This window comes from Belonocnema kinseyi, chromosome 5 (genome assembly GCF_010883055.1).
Source record: "Belonocnema kinseyi isolate 2016_QV_RU_SX_M_011 chromosome 5, B_treatae_v1, whole genome shotgun sequence".
In the NCBI taxonomy this organism is placed as follows: Eukaryota; Metazoa; Arthropoda; class Insecta; order Hymenoptera; family Cynipidae; genus Belonocnema; species Belonocnema kinseyi.
This window is the reverse complement of record NC_046661.1, coordinates 4648652-4669876: the sequence shown is the minus strand read 5'-3', so window position 1 is coordinate 4669876 and position 21225 is coordinate 4648652.

The window sequence follows — 21225 nt, the reverse complement described above, 5'->3', positions numbered from 1 at the left end:
CTGGATCCACTACTACACTCCTGAGTCAACGCAACAGGCAAAACAGTGGGTTCCACCGGGGCAAAGTGCTCCGAAGCGTCCAAAAACGCAACAATGGGTCGGGAAGGTTATGGCCTCCGTATTTTGGGATTCACATGGCATAATATTCGTGGACTATCTTGAAAAAGGTGAAACCATAACCGGACCATACTATTCATCATTATTGGACCGATTGAAAATCGAAATCGCCAGAAAAACGACCGCATTTAAAGAAGAAAAACCGCTTTATCATCACGACAATGCGCCTGTTCATTCATGCTTAGTTGCACAAGCAAAATTGCATGAAATCGGCTTCGAATTGGTTCCTCAGCCACCGTATTCACCAGACCTGGCCCCCAGCGACTATTACTTGTTCCCTAACCTGAAGAGATGGCTCACCGGTAAGCGTTTTTACTCAAATGAGGAGCTCATAGCTGGAATAGAGGCTTATTTTGGAGACCTTCCGAGCGAGTACTTTTCGGACGATATCAAAAAGTTAGAAAATTGTTGGACTCGCTGTATTGACCTAAAAGGAGAGAATGTTGAAAAATAAAACAGACTTTGGCCAAAAAAACGTCTCCGTGTTTCATTTTTCAGGGACTTATCAGACTGCCTAGTATCTGCAACAGAAATTACCATTACGGTGTGAATGCTGCACCGTAATCTAGGCTACAGATTCCCAATCACTTGGAGTACGAAGTGTCCATCACTTTGGGTACGAAGTATCTACTACTTAGATTACGACTTGTCCGCTTCTTGGGGTACGAAATGAAAAACGTCATTATCGTCGCATAATCTACGCGTTCTTAACTTCCTAAATACTTTTTAAGATTTGAAATAGCCATGTTTAAATGCATTGTTTATTATTTTGACAGCTTTGCTAATTGTATGTTTTGGTCATGGAAGTTTAGCAGGTGCGTTGTTCGCACTTCGTAAAATTAAGCCATTAGATATTTTAGATTAGGTGGGGATATCCAAGATGTCTGCACGCTGAGGGGCAAACAATAACACCAAATACATGGGACTAAACTTTATTTTTATAATAACCTTGAAAACAATTATTTTTCACGAAAGTGTATTCAGAGTATTTAACTATTTAATAACTGTTTAATTGAATAATAAAATTGATATGTTTTTTGTAACTGTGAAAAATATTTTTTCTCCAGTTATAAACTAAGTTAAGTTTTATCCTATGGGATTTGTATTATTGCTTGGCCCTCATTGTACAGAAATCTTGCCAGCTGACGTCACAACGTGAAATACTTAACATTAGAAATCTTAGCACATATATAACTGAAGGGAACCCGGCAATGGCAAAGTTATTGGCAAAATAAAAGAGACAGGCTCTGAGTTAACGGGATAAGTTATCTCTCTCGCGCAGCGATCTGATTGGCTGTTTACCGCTCCCCTCTAAATGAAGGTTAAATAATTTACATGCATGCACAAGTAAAGAGCTATTTATGGAGCAAAACTGAAAAGACCAATCATTTTGCTGTGCCAGAGAGATAGCTTATCCCCCAGTCCCAGTCAGTGGCGGCAAAACGTGGATATCTCTGGCATGCGCAGTAGTTATTCCTGTGTATTTTTAGGTTATGTAAGGCCATATGTCAATTTAAAAATACACAAGAATCACTACTGCGAAAGCTCGAGATATCCGCGTTTGCTCATAATATAATTTTTTATCTTGAATAACTCGTACCTTAATGAGAATACATAGTGGAGCATAGGCATGTTAAGATTACTAGAAATGTAGAGAATATGGATGCTAAATTCCCCATGCATGAAGTTGTTCGATAATTAAGATGAAAAGATCTTTCTATACGCGTAATAATAGCATGCATAGATTTAACTGAGTTAAAAAAAACATTATGAAAACATACAAATTCAATTTGATCAAATTTTCTATGACTATATATTAATCTAGAAAGTTTGAAATATTTTTCTAAGCATTACTTTATTACTAAAGTTAAATATTATGATACCATTTTAACATTATTATTATTGATAATAATAAGTTTAACTTCATTAATTTAAAAAAAACTTATTTAAATTAGAATTAAAAATACGAGAACTGAATCTATAATTATTTAGGGGCTATAAAACTATACAATTTAAATAATTTTTTTTGTCAATTGAACGAGTAATTACGAATTTATTGGATGTGTCTGAACTGGTTAGAGAATTTGCCCAGATTAAAGAAAGACGAGCAAATCTTTAAAATTCTTATTATATGTAAATAGTGTGTATAATAATAACGTAAATAATATAAATAATTTTTTAACAAAAATAGAGTATACACACGTAGAAAATGTATTTAAAAAAATAATTTCGAGAAAAGGGGAAGGGCGGGGGCTAAAAATTTTTGTTTGCACCCGGGCGGCCAAATTTAAGGCGAGGCCCTCTCCTCCGAGGTTCATTTACAGGAATTTTCAGCTGATTATGGCCATCCTGAAAAGCGACAAGTATGTGATCAGATGCTTTACGCAACTGCGTACACTAATCGACTAAACATTAGCAGGGGCATGTCGCTTAGTACGGGGCATGACACAAATTCCTGTAAACGGTAAATACCTATTTTTGATAAAAGAACACCTACATACAAAGTTAGAAAACAAGATCGGATATTTTTCTGGCAGATCTCGCATGTATATTCTAGGCGGGACTATCATCTTCTAAGGTTAAACCTAATTTTTATTAGGTATTCTGCTTAAGTTTCCGATACAATCCGTCGTTAGTGTAGGTACATTTACTTTTTAATGAGAAAATAGTAAGTGAAGTCCAAATAGCAGAGCAAGTCGGTAGAATACTAGCTAATTGGAGTGTCTCTTGAAGAATACTTGAAGTAACGAGGGGTCGATAATCGTGAACCAATGCGGCAAAATGGTGATGCCAAAATAATCAAGGCCGGGCGATTAATTGTTGGCAGAAAAGAATTAAAAGCGGAACACGAAGCGTCGATAGCATAGCGTTGAGGCACAATAAATATCGGTGCAAGGAGGGAACGAACGCTACTTACGCCGTCAGCGATAATGATGGGGTGCGCTCGGATTGTTTGCTTAGCCAGGATATTAGTGAATGAATCCACAGGTGGGCGCGGTCCGTCACACACACCGTTCCGGGTCGAATCGAGACGCCGCGACCACGCCTATGAATCCTTATCTCAGATATTTTTCTCCACGCGTCTTCGCCAACAGAACCGTCCACTTTCCTTCAACCACAACTATCTTTTCCATCTTATTTGCGCGAATTCTGCCATATTGGATTTTTCATAAAAGAAAAGTTGTGTGTTTAGAGGAGCGTTCACATATTACAAGACACTCTGAACAAATTGATTTTCCGACTACAGTTTTCATCCGATTCAAACAGTTTTTTAGAAATTAAAGCTGATGAAAATCAATGTGAACATAATAAATTAAGCGTTCTCCTTTGATATTTGGCGACATGGGCGTCATATTTCATAATTCTCGGTGAAGAAAATTCCATTCTGATGACGTCATCGTTGATTTCTGGAATCCTTATCTATGTAAAATAAATAAATTAAACGTTCTCCTTTGATGTTTGCCGACAGAGGCGTCATACTTCATATAATAATAAACAATTCCTAGGTTTTTTTTTTTTAATTTTTTGCAATAACTAGTTTTGGTTCGCCCCGAGGATTTCATTTCCCAGTAGCTTGTTTTTCGAAAGCTTTCTCCTATCCACCACCTACAGAGGCGCTCGATGCGGGACTAGTAAACCCGTCAAAGGTCTGTCTATCCATGTCTAGTCTATCTGCAGTCTGTCTTTTTGTGCCTTATTTAAAGTAGAAAATTATTTGTCTTTGAAACATAAAATTTATTATTTTTATTTTGTATGTGGCGTCGAGAGAATTGCATTTTTTGCATTGTCATTAGAGGATTTTTTAATTAAAATCGTGCCATCCTTCTGTACAATGAAACCATGATTTTTCGAAATTTCAGGAACTCTCTCGCATTTCAGATTTCTTTGATTTAATTTTCGCCTCATTTTGTCATGACAATGTTCATGAAAATCCAAAATGAATATTGTTTGAAAATGTTTTTGTGTCCAATTTAAAAATGCCTGTGGACAATTCTCTCGACTCCGCATAAGAAAATAAAAACATAATTTTTATAGTTTAAAGACATATAATTGTATACTTCAAATAAAACACAAAAAGAGACAGACTTCAGAGAGACTAGGCATAGATAAATACAGGCACTTGGCGGGCTTACTAGTCCCGAATCGAGTGCCTCACCAGGTGGTGGATAGGATGAGGAAGCCTTCGAAAACCAAGGTTGCAGACATTCAGTCTGCAACGACCATAATGGATCTCTAAAAAACTTTCTTTTGAATTGGACTTTTCGCACTGATTTTCCGAAAATTTTATCTGCCATATTGGATCTGCCATTTCAAATTTTGCAAATCTAAACATAGATTCATAATCAGCGACCCAAAAAGTCCCTTCAACAGTAAAATAGTCAAAATTATTCAAAGGATTATATTTTTTTCAAACAATTTCCACGAAAAAACTGCAGTTTCTCATAAATTGGTTGAGTCTTGAATTTATCTTCCATTATATTGGGTCCGCCATATCTGAATTTCGCAATTTTGGTGACATTCCACGATTAAGGTTAAGGTTAGGAACTCACGATTTAGTAATTTCTACAACTGCTGGCCCACACCGTTTCTCAGGGGGCAAAGAGAAAGACGGTTGGGAATCTTGCTTATAAAACATCAGCAGCGTAGTGGAAAGGCGCTGTGGGCCGATACTCTTTCGAGTTTATTGCGCAATATCATGCAGTCCAGTTGGAAACGGTTCAGGCGACTCTGACTGTTTACGTTTCGATTCCGCCGATTTAGTAACAAGGTCAGTGCGAGGGACCCCCGACAGTATTATTGAACCCAGAGTTGAATGTATATATTTTATACACTGTTAGAAATTTCTATAGCGATTTTACTTTAAATGGATTGGAAGCAACATGCATATACGTGTAGTAAATTTAATATACCATTATCTTGTAAAATAATATACATGAATAGTAAAATGGAGTGCATAAAAGTTGAAAGTTTTTTGATGTATTCAAATCTTGTCAAATATTTAAAACTAAAATAATAACCTACAATTCATCGACTAAATTCTTATTTATAATCAAAGTGCGACGCATGGGTGGGGTTTACATCAAAATTCACTGCCAATGTCAGAATTTTTACGTGAGTACTGCCGCTTTTAGGTTATGTGTCTTAATTATGTACTTAATTGAACTTATCCACTTGAATCCCAGTATAATTTATGTTCAACTAGAAACAAATATAATGCTTTATTATTTAGAATTAAACATTACTGCCAAAATTATCTTTAATTTGTGTAAAGTAAAATTACCTATTTCTTCTAAGAATTGATCAATATGCATGTATATTAAATTTACTACGCAGCCTCTTAATAACTATTTCATAGACAGAGTTCTCCGATTTACTATATAAATGTGCAGTAAATGTATATTAAAATTGCAAACATTTTTAACAGTGTATATACAGGGTGTACAGTTTCTTTTCCAAAAATTAGTACTGAAAGTTGAATTAATTCATTAAAATTTTGTTTGTTTGTTAAAGATTCATCGGTGTGTTTGAAAATTTATTTTAACTATTTTATTGAAAATTCGTCTTTTTAGTTGAAAATTCATGTATTTAATTAATAATTCATCTTTCCTTAGAGAAATTTAATCTTCTTGGTTACAAAATCAACTTTTTGTTTGAAAATTGCACTCTTTGGTTGAATGTTCAACTTTTTTCTTGATTTTGTTTTGAAGATTCATAACTTTAGTTGAAAATTCTTCTCATTGATTGAAAATTTAACTATTTTCCTAAAAACTCGATTTTTTCATTACGAATTAATTTTCTTCACTTAGAATGTAACTGTTCCATTTTTTGTTGAAAATTGATATTTTAAATTAAAAGTTAAACGTTTCTGGTTGAAAATTCACTAATTTTCAATCAGAAAAATTTAATTTTGAAAATACGTCGGTTGCTGGTAAAAAATTAATCTTTTTTATAGAATGTTCATGCTAACTGGATAAAATATAACTGTTTAGTTATAAATTAATCGGGTTTGGTTGAGGATTGGACTATGTATTTTGTTGAAAATTCGTCTTTTTTTAAGTTGAAGTACTTTGTAAATTCTTATTTTTGTTGTTAAAGATTGATTATTTTTGTCGAAAATCTCTTTTTGACTCGAAACTTCAACAATTTGTTAGAAAATTAAGCTGTTTTAATTTGAAGTGATTTTTTCTTGTTGTAAATTCATATTTCTGGTTGAAAATGGTTTCATTGCATGTTAAAAATTTAATTTTCTGGTCGACAAATTATTTATTTTGTTGAAAAATCGTATATTCTGATGGAAAATTATTCTTGTTTTTTTAAAATTTATTATATTGGTTCAATATTCAACGTGTTTTTGTGTGTGTTGGAAATTCGTTTTTTCAAAGTTAAAATTTAACAAATCGATTTTTAATTAAAAATTTATCTTTTTTTAGTGGCAATTTAAACTATTTCGTTGAAAATACCCCAATCTTAATTTAAATTTAAATTTCTTGTAAATAATTCATCTTTTCTCGTTTAGAAGTCAACTGTTTTCTAAAACATTCGACTTTTTACCTGTCTGTTTGTTAGAAAATTATTCTCGTTGGTTGAAAATTCATATATTTGGTTGTGAATTCAACTATTCGTTTTTTTCCTTTGAATTCAACTGGTTTATAGTCCTTTTTTTTTTGTTTTGAAAAAATTATTTTTTCCAAATTCAAATGTAAGTTCTCGATTTTTAGTTGTAAACTTATATTTTTGGTTTAAAAGATCCTCTTTTTTAGTTGCAAATTCATCAAATTCACCAAATTCGATCCCGTGGATCGAAAATTTCTTTTCTACTTACATTTCTTGTCATAATATTGACCCTTAAAATCACATAGTACCTTGCGGCACTCAGTGGGATGAAAATCACAAGTCTGGACAAATTGATTTTCCGACTGCAGTTTTTATCCGATTCAAACGATATAATACGTAAACCAAAAACTACCCCTAAATCATACATACCCTCCCCTCGGCATCAAAAACGTTTTAAATGTTTTAAAAGCGAGGGGAGGGTATGTATGACTTAGGGGTAGTTTTTGGGTAACGTATTATATATTATCAAAGAGCAAAAAAAGAGCAAAAAAATATCGACCAAATGCTTCTTCTACGTTTCATTATTTTTTATGCTTTTTTCATAAATATATATGTTCCTCTGCATAGATTCATGTAGAAGGGTAGTTTCGGGGGAAATTATAATGAGAAAGAAATTTGAAAGTTTCATGTTATTAATTTTGAGTCCTAAATCATTTTTACATTGTTCAAGGTCGTTTTCGAAATTGTGAAACGATTTTAATGACGAGGGGAGGGTATGTATGACTTAGGGGTAGTTTTTTGAGAGCGCGATAATGAGAGGGAGATTTTGAAGTGTAATTTAATTCAGTTTGAGATCTAAAGCATGTTTACATTTTTCAAGGTAGTTTTTTAACTCCTAAAACGTTTCCTTGACAAGGGTTATGTATGTATGACCTGGGGGTAGTTTTTTGGAAACGCATAATATATATTCAGAGAACAAAAAAGTAACAAAAATTTCGACTAACAGTGTTTTGTAAGTTTTATTATTTTTTATGCTTTTTCAACATACACATATATGTTAGGCTGCATACGTTCATGTGGAAGGGTAGTTTTTCGGGAAAATTATAAAGAGAGGGAAATTTTCAAGTGCCATATAATTAATTTGGTATTCTAAATCATGTTCACATTGTTCAAGGAAGTTTTCCATCTTTTAAAACGTTTCTGATCACAAGGGGTAAGTATGTATGAATTAGGGGTAGCTTTACGGGAACGTATTATATATTATCAAAGAGGAAAAAATATCAGCTAACAGTGTCTTCTAAGTTTGATTATTTTTAATGCTTTCTTCATACATATACGTGGAAGGGTAGTTTTGGAAATATTATTTTTGAGAGGGAAATTCTCAAGTCCCATGTACTTAATTTGGAGTTCTAAATCATTTTTACATTGTTCAGGGTGGTTTTCCAACTTTTGAAACGCTTTTGATGACGCAAAAAACAGCAAAAAATATCAACTAACAGCTTCTTCTACGTTTTATTATTTTTAATTCTTTTTTCATAAATATATGTTCTGCTGCATACGTTAACGTTTTGATGCCGAGGGGAGGGTATGTAAGACTTAGGGGCAGTTTTTTGACAAACTGAATATATATATATGTCATAATAGAGCAAAAAAAGCAAAAAAATATCCATTTATCGTTTATCGCATTATAATAATCTTTAGTGAGTTTTCGTAGGTGGCGGCTCTGAGTGGACGTCCTGCTAGCGCCGCCACCCTTTTCTCCGAAGTTTTAAAGAGCAAAAAAATTTTTTTTAGCATAAAATTAGAAAAAAAAGCAAAAAAATATAGTGTATTCCATTTTATAATTTGCCTTGGTGGCGGCGCTGAGGGGACAGATCTGAAAAAAGAATCCATTGAAAAGACGACTCTATGAATTGCGTATCTGTCATTTGCAGATTCAGAAAGTTAAAACAGAATCGGTTTGCGACTATGTGAATCGGTCATTTCCTCCAGCAGCTTCGAATCTGCCATGTACTGCAATGAACATTTCAAGTAAGGTTATATTGCATCGATTTCCTTCTTTTTAAATGAGGCCGACTTTTTTGTGGTTAAGCTGCCATATTTCACACCATTTTTTAAATTTATAAATTATCGAAAGATTAAAAGAAATCATGCGCAGGTCTACTAGATTCCTTTTGCTATTTCAGTTATTAGTCTTTTACGGCATATAAGTTAGCCAATAAAATTATAACGACTAAAAGTCTTTAAAAAACAAATCGGTGGTAATTTTGGAATTCTACTGACAGATACGCAATTCAAAAGACTTCGAAACCCATTAAACAGAAGTGAATGGATTTTTGTTTCCTGGGCACCCCCTATTATTCATTAAATAAATTATAGTTAAATCTTAGTTATTTTTTATTAACAATTTTAAAATTTCCTCGAAAACGTTGCTAGGGGTAGATTGAAAACTTCAATTATCTAAAGATTTTCTTTAGCTAACCTGAAAATTCTTGGCAGCCTGAAAAAAGGCTGTATTTTGTAATTTAAGAACACATAAGTTATTGTTTAACATAAGATGAATATACATTACTACGAAAAAATGTCTGCACTATTAAAAAAATTTTTTAAAATTTGCTGTTTCTCTCTATAGTTTTATAATTTCATAAAATCTAAATAAGGGTGTCAAGAATTGGTGCTCTTACGCTAGTTTGTGTTTTTAGTATTACAAATAACCGCACAGAGAATTTTTGAGTCTTGAAAAAAGTGATCTAAACAATTTTCAAAATGCGCTCACTTTTTGAATTTTTATCCAAAATGGCTGGCTAATTAATTTGACATTTAGCTTAGAATACTAAAAGAGTAAACCAAATGCCAATCCATCTGTCAATTCTTTCGAAAGTTATCGCGGTAACAAACTAAAAATCTACAGATACACAGAAAAACAGACAGATGAACGGACACCTTCGTAAAAATACCTATTTTTCGAATTCAGGGGGTCTCAAAACGTGGACATTAAACAAAAATGGAGGGAGGGGAGGGAACATTTTTCACAAATCTAATACCAAATAACCAAATAAAGAAGTTTCAACAAAAAAGATTAATTTCATTACGAAAAAGACGATTTTTCCACAAAAGATTTATGTTTTGAAATTAAACAAGACCCGAAGAGATGAATTTTGAATAAGAAATTTATAATTTACAATCAAGGGAGATGAATTTTTAAATCGAAATGATAAGTTTTCAACAAAAAAAAAACATAAGTTTATAACCCGAAATTGAAACGTTTAATTTTCACTTTAAAGAATTGATTTAAATAAAGCGAATTCTCAAGAACTTAAGTTCAATTATTAAACGCGATTTTTTAACAAAATGAATGATTTTTTTACAAAATAGTCAAACTCAAGTCAAAGCATTTTTCCTCGGGAAAGTATTGGAATTTTACACAAAAAAAGTTAATTATCAACCAAGAAGATTAATTTTCTATCAAAAAAGATACATTTTCAAGGAGAAACGATCAATATATATACAGAATTTAAACATTTTCAAATTTTATAAATGAATTTAAAAATATTATAAAATGTTTAAAAGAGTTCAAGATATTTTTAATGAATTTAAGAGATTTTGAGTAATTTTAAAGAATGCTCAGGAAATTTCAGTAGAATTGAAATGAGTTTCAAGATATACAAGTAATTTAAATATATAAATAAGGTTCTTGAATTCCTTAGTCTGTTAAATCTCTTAAAATCTTTGGAAATTAAAAAAAATGTTGAAACCTATTAAATTTCTTAAAACGTATATAGACTTTTCGAAAACAATTTAAAATATCTGAAATTTTTTTTTTTAATTGAGTTTAAAATTGGTTTGATCCCGTAAATTATTTAATGCACAGATGTAGCTTATATTTCAGGTTTTTCATATACTTAAAGCTAGGTTAGCTGTGAGGCTGCTGGCGTTTAGGAATTAGGAATGCGAAACTTACAGCTTTCGAACCCGCGGTGAATAACAATTCTCATTGCATGCGATTATAAATAGTGTAATATAAATAGCAAATAATTGTTTAATTAAACATGCAAACAAATATTGAAGTATAATAGTATTAACAATATTACAGAAGATTAATTTTTTCGGAGAAAAATCGGTTATTATTTTATAGAACTCTTCTCTATAGTTTTGAGACTATAGTCCACGTTTTTCGGATCCTGCCTACTAAAAGACATTACATCACCTCGGCATTTAAATTTTATAGAACTTTGCAATATAGTTCGTTGAATAGTTCAACGCAATGTAAAACACAGAAGATTTTAACGTTTATTGAATTTTCCATCGTATCCTTTACTATTGGATTATCTCTGTAAAATATCATGGACATTTTTTTCAGTGTACAACACTTTCAGAGTGGATGCAAAATTTCATTGTAAAAATTTTATGAATTTTTCCTGCCTAATTTTTTCCTTTTTCTGACAATTAATATTTAAAGAACAAAATTCTAATCTGGTTACATTTCTAATATATAATGTTTCACAATTGGAAGAAAACTATATTTTAAATTCAAATTTATACATTCTTAATTTATTATTCTCAAGGCTGACACAGCCTGATCTACTTGAACAAAGTGAAAAATTGATCTATTTGAACTCAAAAAGTGACTAAAAGTAACTAATGTGACTTATGAATTGAAAAAATTCAAAAGAAGTTGATTTATAAGATTTTAAAGCAGTTAAAGTTAAATTCAAAAAATGGTCTAGCCGTGTAAGCATGACAAATCGGCCTTCGCTCGTATAAGGTTGAAATTCATGTCAAATTTTCATCCTGGGTGTTTTTGGCACCACAGAGTGTGCACACGCGCCATAAAGCCTTTTCTAATAAGGATAATACTGGCTTCGTAGCAGTCTATCAAGTCATCCTTAAGTTTCCTTGTCCATTCCATGTGGGCATTTTGCCAGTTGGTCGTCGTATTTTTATCTCAATTATTTTCAGCACCCCGAACTCTAGGGTGATCGGCACTGTTTGCCGACCCATTGACGGGAGAGGGTTCGTCCGTCCTTGTAGAGCCCCGCATGCAAGGATAAGGCTGCTTACTCTGAAAGGTCGCACGGTATCCCAGAGTCACCGGTTAAGATACCTCGCAAAGGTGCCATTCAGCATTCTGCACGGTTTTTACGCCCCGTTTAGGGTTTATTCCTTCCGAACCATCCCTGAGCAATTTTCGGCGGCTGCTTATTAATTATTATAACCATATTCAGCAGAAAACCCTTGGTACAGGGAACCTCTATTTGCAATTCGAGGACGCATTTGGCGACTTCCCTGTAGGCCCTCCGATTTAATTTCAAAGGAACCGTTTGAATCTAGTTAATAAGCTACAAATATAGACATAATCAGAGCACTGGAAGAGGAAACGAGAAGTCTACGAAAACCAGGCCCACCACTCACTACTACTAGGTATAATCGAAGCGGCCCGATGCATGCGAAGCTCACGCATACAACGCCTAAAAGTTTAGTGGTAAGTGAAAAGCGTGCTTTTCGTATACGCATCCCCACTACTCAAATGTTGGCTTGGGACTTCTGCTACGATCGCCCGTCCTGTAAAATTCAGCTTTGACGCATGAGGTCCATTTCTTCGCAGACGGTCACAGGTAGCCACACCTATGTACATATGGATATGTGTGTGTGTATACACATATCCATGTATGTATATATACTGCAGTGCAAAAGTTTTATGCCATATCTTTTATTATGACTGAATAAATTCGCTTAATTTTAATCATACCAGTACTAAAAAAATTTCTATTTAATCACAACAGGTTACGAGTATAAATTGTAAAAAATTTCTTTTTCAATTGTAAGAACTTGAAATTTTAATCAAAAAGCCGTTGTGATACGGTGATAAAAGCTTTAAAATGAGCCCAAGAACATTGGAAAATGTTGATTATTTCGGAAGTTATTGAAAATTTAATAAAACATTGAAACTTACACTATTTTTGCAATGTATACATAAAAACTAGACGAATTGGCATACCCTAGGCTACATTTATAAAGAATTTCGGAAACAATCAACCTTTTAAAGGAAATTTTTTAGCTCTGGTATAATTAAAATTAGGAGAATTTATTCAGCCATAAAAAAGTGGCCTAAAACTTTTGCTCGGAAGTGTATGAAAACCATACGGAAGATAAAATGTGGGCCTTTTCCTCACTTTTCGAAAGAAGTATACTTAAATCCATTTTAATTATTTATTTAGAAATATAAATCAAATATTTATAAACAAATAGTTAATAAACAGTCGAGTCCCAGTCCGAGCGAATCGCGCTGCGGTATATTTTGCGCATGCGAGCCGCTGTTCAAAAAGGCATCGCTCCGAAAGTATTCGACTACCCACTCCTACATTTTTACCAGATCAAGAAAAACGTTTAGTCCACTATTTAAAATAAAAATAAAATTTAAAAAATTACTACAAATTGAGAAAATCTCTTTGCTTACAAACATTTGATTTATATTATTAAATAAATAATTAAAGTGGATTTTAGTATACAGTCGCCGCTAGTTACCTTGCCGCTATTTACTTTGCCGCTTCCCCTAACTCTCGGTCGAGCTATTTACGTAACCGTCAATGGTTTAGGTCTTTTCAGGCAATTTTAAAGTGCAAAAAGTCATTATATGCTTTGTTAATGAGTTTTATGAAGGAATTTCGAAATCATGTAATATTTATGTCTTATGATAATTTCCTTGCCACGTGACATAACCTCAAGTATGGCAAATTTAATCAAAGCTTTATCAATAATTCACAAATACTAACCTATTTTTAAGCTTATTCTGCGAGAGAACGATGTGCTCAGAATTTTTTGGAACCAAATGTGTGATAATTACTTACACAATATGTACTTTATTCATAAGCTGAGGAAAAGGCCCATATTTTATCTGTCGTATGAATTTTCACATGTTTTTTTAATATTGCATATATATATATATATATATATATTTATTTATTTATTTATAACGCAAAATTCGCCGGGAGCGGGTGCTAATCTGAAAAACTGCATCAGATCCCAGTGAAATCGCGGTAAAATTTCAGCCATAACCACGTCTCACGACCGTGAGATAGGTGGTTACAGTCTGTAACGGAGGTCAATACGACGGTCCGGCAAAAGTGTTTTGCATCACACTTCTGCCTCTATCTCTCGCACTACGGAATTCTTCTGGATTCCTCTGTGGCGACACTAATCATCGCGAGGATAAGGACACACATGTATTTTATATAGATGACCTGAAGATCTATGCTTCTGGTAAAATGAAACTTCAGAGTTCTTTAAGTATCGTCAAGCAGTACACAGGAAAGATTGGTATGGACTTTGGATTGGACAAATGTGCCAAAACTCATCTGAAGAAAGGAAAGATTATTAGCGTTCTCGAGGACCCTGAGCTTGAATATAAGTGTTATTAGACTTTTTGACACTTGAGAGACCTATACATACCTGGAAGTGCTTTAAAACCGCCTTTAGGGCGCAACATCAATGGAGGAGTCTCTCCGAAGAAAATAAGAGCATCTTGTTGAGAAAATTTGGTCGTCAAATATTTCGGCGTTGAACAAGGTATCTGCGACTATCATGCTTGCTGTCCCAGTAAGATCATGCATATGCATAACAGCTTGCATATCAATTAATGTGTTCCGCGACTAGACATTTCACGCCGTCAAGGCGGACGCGGACTTCTTAATCTTCAGTGTCTTCATAATCGAATTGTTCTAAGTACAGCTCACATCATTGCAAATGATAGAGATACTCCTCCTAAATATGGTCAGGAACCACGAGATGATTAGCAAAGGAGCGTTCCTTTAAAAAGCCGCAGATCAAATGGTCGAGACCCTTGGCCTATACTTTAACATCAGAAGTAAGAAAGTGCATTATTCTATCTAGATGCTTCTTTTCTAAAAGCCGAAGTACAGAAAGCAGAGGTTGAAAAATTCCGCCAAGAGCTACTTTACAAGAAAATGTACCGAACTTTTTACAAAAAATGGAAGAAAATTTAAAAATATAAAAATATTAATTGAGTACGTCAGAGCAAAAGAAATAATCTTCAAAGTACTGTAGAAAAACGAGACAAGGACGGTCAGAAAGAGAAATAAGTATTATGCAGAATGCCTGAAGAGAAATACAGCGCAAGGATAGTTGTCTCGTTTTTTCCCTCACGACTCTGAAACATCTTTCTTTTGCTCTGATATGCTCAACTAAACTCGGTGAAAGTTAGAATATGTTAAGAAAAAATTTAAGAGCATTCAAAGAATTTGATGAGATGCCTAGGAACTCAAGGTGATTTTAAAAGACTTTAAGACTTTAACCTCTCGAAGATTCCTCGGAATCTTTTAAAATGCACTGAAACATTTTTAAAAATTTGAAATTCCTTTAATTTATCCAAGTCAATAAAAAACCTATTGGAATTTTTTTAAATTCCCTAAAATGTTTCAAATTGTTTTGATTTACTTCAAATTAATGAGATATATTAAAAATGCCCTAGGATATTTAAAATCCTTTAACATCCTTTGAAAGTCCTTGAAACTTTTCAAACCACTTGAAAATGTCTCGTGATCTTTGTTAATATCCTAAAGTTTTGGAAGTCCTTTCCAGTGGGCACAAAATTTGACGACGTCTTTAAGACATCGTTATATCTTTACGACAACTTTACGACATCTCATGTGCATGTCGTTACGGTGTCTTTACGATATCGTTAAGGCATCGTCAGATCATACGACGTCTTTATTTTTCAATATCCTAAAATGTTTCAAATACTTTCAATTATTTTAAAACCCTTGAAACTATTCACATAATATAACTATTCTCATGATATAAGATACCCCAGAGAATCACTAAAAACTGCAAAATAAAGTATTATTTTTAATGAAAAACTTTTTTCTATGCTTACGAAGTATAAATTTACTGTTATTTAGATAGATTTTGCTTTTGCTGCAGTCACAAGCCCTTTTGTAACCAGTTTCCCCCGCGCAGCCAGAATTTGTTATAAGAATACCGCAGGTATCTGATATTATTAGAACCACACCGTGCAACTACGCACTTACTACGCCTGACCTGTAAAATGAAAAACTTGAACTCTAGCGATGTTTTCCTACTTACCTGTGCAAACCCTATCTCTCCAGGCGGACTTTACTGCTAAATACTTATTTAATGCATAACAAATAGGGTTTAGAGACTTTCCTTCAAAGAACTCGACCACCACCGATTTCACAGAATATTCTATTATGATCTTTAAACGCGCAGTGAAAAATTGCCTTTACCACGAAATTAGTTTTTCTTCAGAGGCTGCAAGTTAGTGATAGAACCAAAAGAGTGGGCATCTTAGTTTAGCTGAAACCCCGCTATCTCATATTACAAGAATATCTCATATTCAAGTACTCTCCTCTATGTTTTAAAACAAATCAACAAATTATGAATTTTGCTAAAATTATCATTAAGTTCCTTATTAAAAAAAATTTATACAAACAAAAGAATTTTCTATCCAAAAATTCCTGATCAATGCATTTTTAAATTAAATTTGTTGTAATTTCAACAATAAAAACCTAAAAAAAATTTATTTAATCATCATGTTATTATCAAAATTTCTCGAAATATAACTTGAGAAACGTGAAATTATGTAAAATCGTAGAAAAGATTCTTTGACAAATAATTTGTTTCTAATTTAAATAATTTTTTTATTATATAATGTTGGAACATTTTTAAATAATGTTATTCTATAAAAATTAGGCGATTTCAACAAACTTTCTGTTATTGAGAAGCACCGGGAACTTCAAATCATTCAGCGGAGTTTCTGTAACCAATCTTCAAGTGCTTCGATAGCAAAGTTGTTAAAGTGCGCGGTGAAATACACTAGTTTAGGTAGTTTAGGCAGGGTTCGAATCCTCGGTGGGTGCGATTTAGTAAAGCTAGAAAGCGTGCGATTATATGTTTGAATAGCCGATTGTGCCAATTATGTATTTAATAATGATTAAAAATTTTAATTCTTCTTTATTCATAATGTGTCCCCTAAGGATTTACATGACTTCCATTCCTTACAATCTTTCCGTTTAAATCTATATTTTTGTACACTCTTATCTTTTTTATATATACAATTATTTACAGCTATTTACATAAAGTCTTATATCTAGTTCCTTATCTCTATTTCCTGCGATATCGCAATTTAGGACTTATTAGCAAGCGAGTGAGCAAGCGAACGAAAGCGAGAGTGCAAGCAAGAGAGAGCATGAGAACGCAAATGCATCTTAGTCTACTTAACTTTTACTTTACCATTACTTACAATTTTCACGCTTCTAATCTAAGCTGCTTCCGTTTCCTTTTTCTGTCACTTTTTTATACCTCCATTTACCTTTTTCACGTGCATTCTTCATTCTCCCTCATTCGCCCCTCCAGCAACCTCCAACTCCTTCATCCATTCTTCTCCTAATCCATCTTCCCCTAGAATCTTTACCAAATTTTTTTTCCAGCTTCCTTTATCTTCCATTCCTCTCCTGCATCCTTCCCATACATGCTCCCATGTTCCCTCCTCCCATTCACATATTCTACACTTTCTGTTCTCTTCTTTTTCCCAGTACATCCCCTCCCTTACCTCGTTTTCCAATCTAAATCTTGCTATTCTGGTCCACCTGCTCTCTCCCCATCCCTTTTCTAAATACTTTAGCACACCTTCCTTGTTTATCATCTTATACCATTTATTGTATTTTGATTCTTCAATCGCCCCCCATCTTTCTATTAATTGTATTTCCCTCTCCCTTTGTTCCAATTCTTCATAGTTTACTCCAGTTCCGTCTTCTATTTCTCTATCATTAAAGAACTCCTTCCCTTCTTCTTCCCATCTCGTTAATTCGATCGCCCTGCCTCTCTCTTCTTCTTCTCTTCTTCTTCTTCTCTTCTTCTTCTCTTCTTCTTCTCTCACCATATATCCTGGCGTCCTCCAGTCTGCCCCTAGTGTCCACCTTATATACCTTTCTTGTAAACTCTCAATATCTTTCCTTTCTTTCCATCCCCCTATCTCTGCACCATAACCTAATACCGGCCATACCAGCATATCAAATAACCACATTCTCCTTCTCCAATTTTTTTTAACCTTCTTTTTCCTATTTCCCATACCTGTTTCAATACCCCTGCTACTTTTTTTATCCTTTCTCTTATATAAACTGTATGATCCCCATTCGTTTGCAAGATATATCCTAAATATTTATACTCTTTGACTTTTTCTAACTTTATTCCTTTCCATCTCCCTGTCCATTCTTTCTTCCTTCCCACTCCTTTTCTAAACCTCATAATCTAATCCTCATAATCTAATCCTCTGCCATCAACACTATGTAGTCTGCGTATGCCAGTGTATATATCTTTTCCTTCCCTGTCCTAACTCCTCCCCAACCCTTTTTCCTCATTTCTTCTTCCAAGTCTGATATTAATAAATTAAATAAAATTGGGCTCTCTAAAAATTTCTGATACTCTCTTTATTAATCCCTTTCTTATCCCCCTTTTTATCATAACTTTTTCTATTTCATCTCGGTTTAATGAGTCAAACGCCGCCTTTAAGTCCACGAACATTGCTATCATTGCCCTTGAAATTTCCTCTTCCTCATCTCTTTCCCTATCATATTTTCCTCCCTTTATAACTTTTCTCTCTACTCCTCCTAGCAAATCCAAAAAATATTTCTTCCATTCTATTATATCAATATCTTGGTTTACTCTTTTTCTTCTTTTTCTTTCTCTATTTACTACCTTCCATACCTCTTCTTCCGTCCTAGCCTTCTCCGCCTCTTCCTCAAACCTTTTATTCTCTTCTTCTTTCTTTTGATAACACAACTCAGTATACTCTTTATTTTTTAGCCTATATTCTTCCCCAATACTTTTTTCTTTTCTCCACTTTCTTAATTCCTTTCTGACCTCCTTTTTTCTCTTTGCATTCCACATCCCACTCACTTCTATTCCCCCCTTTACTAAATTCATTTCTGTTTAGGCACTCTAATCCTATTTTTATTTCTCCTATCATTTTTCCCATCTCCTCGTCCACATTTCTCTCTCCCAATTTGATATTTCTTATTTTTTCTCTAAACTGTTCTTTTCCTTCCCTTGACCAATCCCCTTTTCCTAAACTTTTTTCATTTGCTCCCCTTTTACTCATATTGCTATTGCTTTTTTGTCCCTCTAATGTCACTATTAAGGGAAAGTGATCCGAATCAATATATTCTCCTACCTCTGTTTCTTAACCTTCTCTTTTACCTCATCACCCACTATCACATAATCAATTACCGTTCCCCTTTCACTTCCTGAGCGTATATATTCTCCTTTTTCACCCCCTTCTATATTCCCGTTTAAAATATACCATCCCAACTCCTCCAAGCTCTTCAACAACTTTTTTCCTCCCCATTTAGTACCTTATCTTTGGATTTTCTTCCTCTCTCTTCTCCCCAGTCACTTCCTCCTCTGTCTCCTGTTCTCGCATTGAAATCCCCACCTATTATCCTCCTAATCTGTTCTTTATTTTCTTCAATCATTTCTTTAATCTCCTCTGTTTTTTCCTGCATATCACCGTTCACATAAATCCCCACTACCTTCCACTTTTCATCTAGCCACGTCTCCATCATTATGATTACATCCCAATGTGTCAAATTTTGCATAAACTCCTTATCCTTTCTCTCCAATCCTGCTATATTCCAGTAACAAATCTTCCCTTCTTCCCCACTTTTGTTTCTCATCTTTTTTTCCTTCTTACTATTTCTTATTTTCCTATCCCCCGTTTCTTCCTCTTCTAGTTTCCCTGCACCTCATTTCTTACTATCTGTTCCCTTTCTTCATTCCAATCCCACCATACTCCATCTATCTGAATTCTCCCAGATTTAACCCATGTTCTCTTTCCCTTTTTTCTTTCCTCTTCCGCTATTTTCCTTAATTTATACTGCATCTTCCTTTCTACCCATGTCAAATCATCCTCTATTCTCTCTGGACTACCATATACTAATAACCTCTTCTTTGTCATCACCTCCCTCTTATGTTCCCATTTCTTTAGTTTCGTCAGTACCATTATCTTCCCTCTTCTCACTTCCCTTCCCTACATTTCACATTTCTTCTATCTTTACCTTAGCATCAATCCTTTTTAGTACTTCGTCCACCCCTTCCTTCAGCTCCTTGCCCTCTAATCTTACACCTTTTATCACTATGTTTAATTTTCTTTCTTCCCTCTCTTTCCTTTCTATTCTTTGTTCTATTTTTCTCAGCCTTTCCATCTCCTTATTCCCACTCTCGCCCCCACCTTAATCCCCGTTCGATCTTTCAAGTTTCTTCATCCCACCTCTTATCTCCTCTACCTTTGTATTATTAACTTCTTCCTGCTTCTCTAGTTTTTCCTCCAATGATTCCATCCTCTTTTCTAACTTTTTCCTGATTTCTTCCCATTTTTTTCTTTCTTTCTTAACTTGAGCCATTTCACGCCTAATTTCATTCTTTAATTCCTCTCCCCGTTTCTCCTGCTTTTCTTCATAAATCCCCATTACCTCTAGCATCACTTCTCTAATTTCCTTTAGTCTTTCTTCTTTCATCGACAGTTCATTTTCATCTCCGCTACCGTCATCACCCTTAATATTACCGCTTTTCCCTACCAAACCTTTTGATATTTCACGTTTGCCCCGAAATTTTCCTTCTCTTCACTGCTTTCCCTCTCCCCTCTCTTACTTTTGATAAATGCTTCTATGGACCCTACGCTTTTTGCTCTTAATCTTTCCTTTTCTTTAGTTTTTTTATACTTCCCCCTTGCCTTCCCTTCCTTTATCTCTTATTTCGGCGTACTGAACACTTCCTGCTCTAACTCTGTTTCTTCGGCGGAGATACTCGCTCCGCTATCCATTAATCAAATTCAAACTTTCCCGCCTTTTATACTTCCCTGCCTCTACCTTCGCTGTCTGGTACCTGTCTTGCCTTTCTTTATCGCTACCTAACCCTGCTACTACCAATCCGTCAACACAGTCTTCCCACCCTGTCACAAATCTCCAAACAAACTTCCGCACAAATCTGTCTCAATCCTTCAAAATATCTACCTCCCCTTTGCAATCTCACAGTCCCTCAATTAGATCTCTCACCTCCACACCTTTCTACACACTTCCACAATCCACTCACCTCAAATTTCACCACAATATCAGAAAAACTCTCAGAATAACTATTATTGTTATTAAAAATTAAATTAAATTAATTAATGAAATTGAATTGTTTAAATTTTTTAATTCTATATATTTTTTAAAAATTATTTTTGTCGAAGGTCGGGCGGGTATTATCTTAATAACTGGCCCATATATGGGACCAAATGTCGGGCCGACTTGGAGAAGCCAAAGGCGTTTGACCGTTATCATTTACCTGGTTGGCCCGACCTGTGGAAACTTGCGCATATTTTGAGCAGCTATTACTTGCATTATATTAAATGTATACTCATCAGAACCTCGTAGTCTCGGAGGCTAGAGAATTTAAGAGAATAAACAGAGGGCTTATGTTTCGACTCGGGATAGCTATAGATATATTGAACGCGTTGTAAGCCGTATAGTATATCCAGTG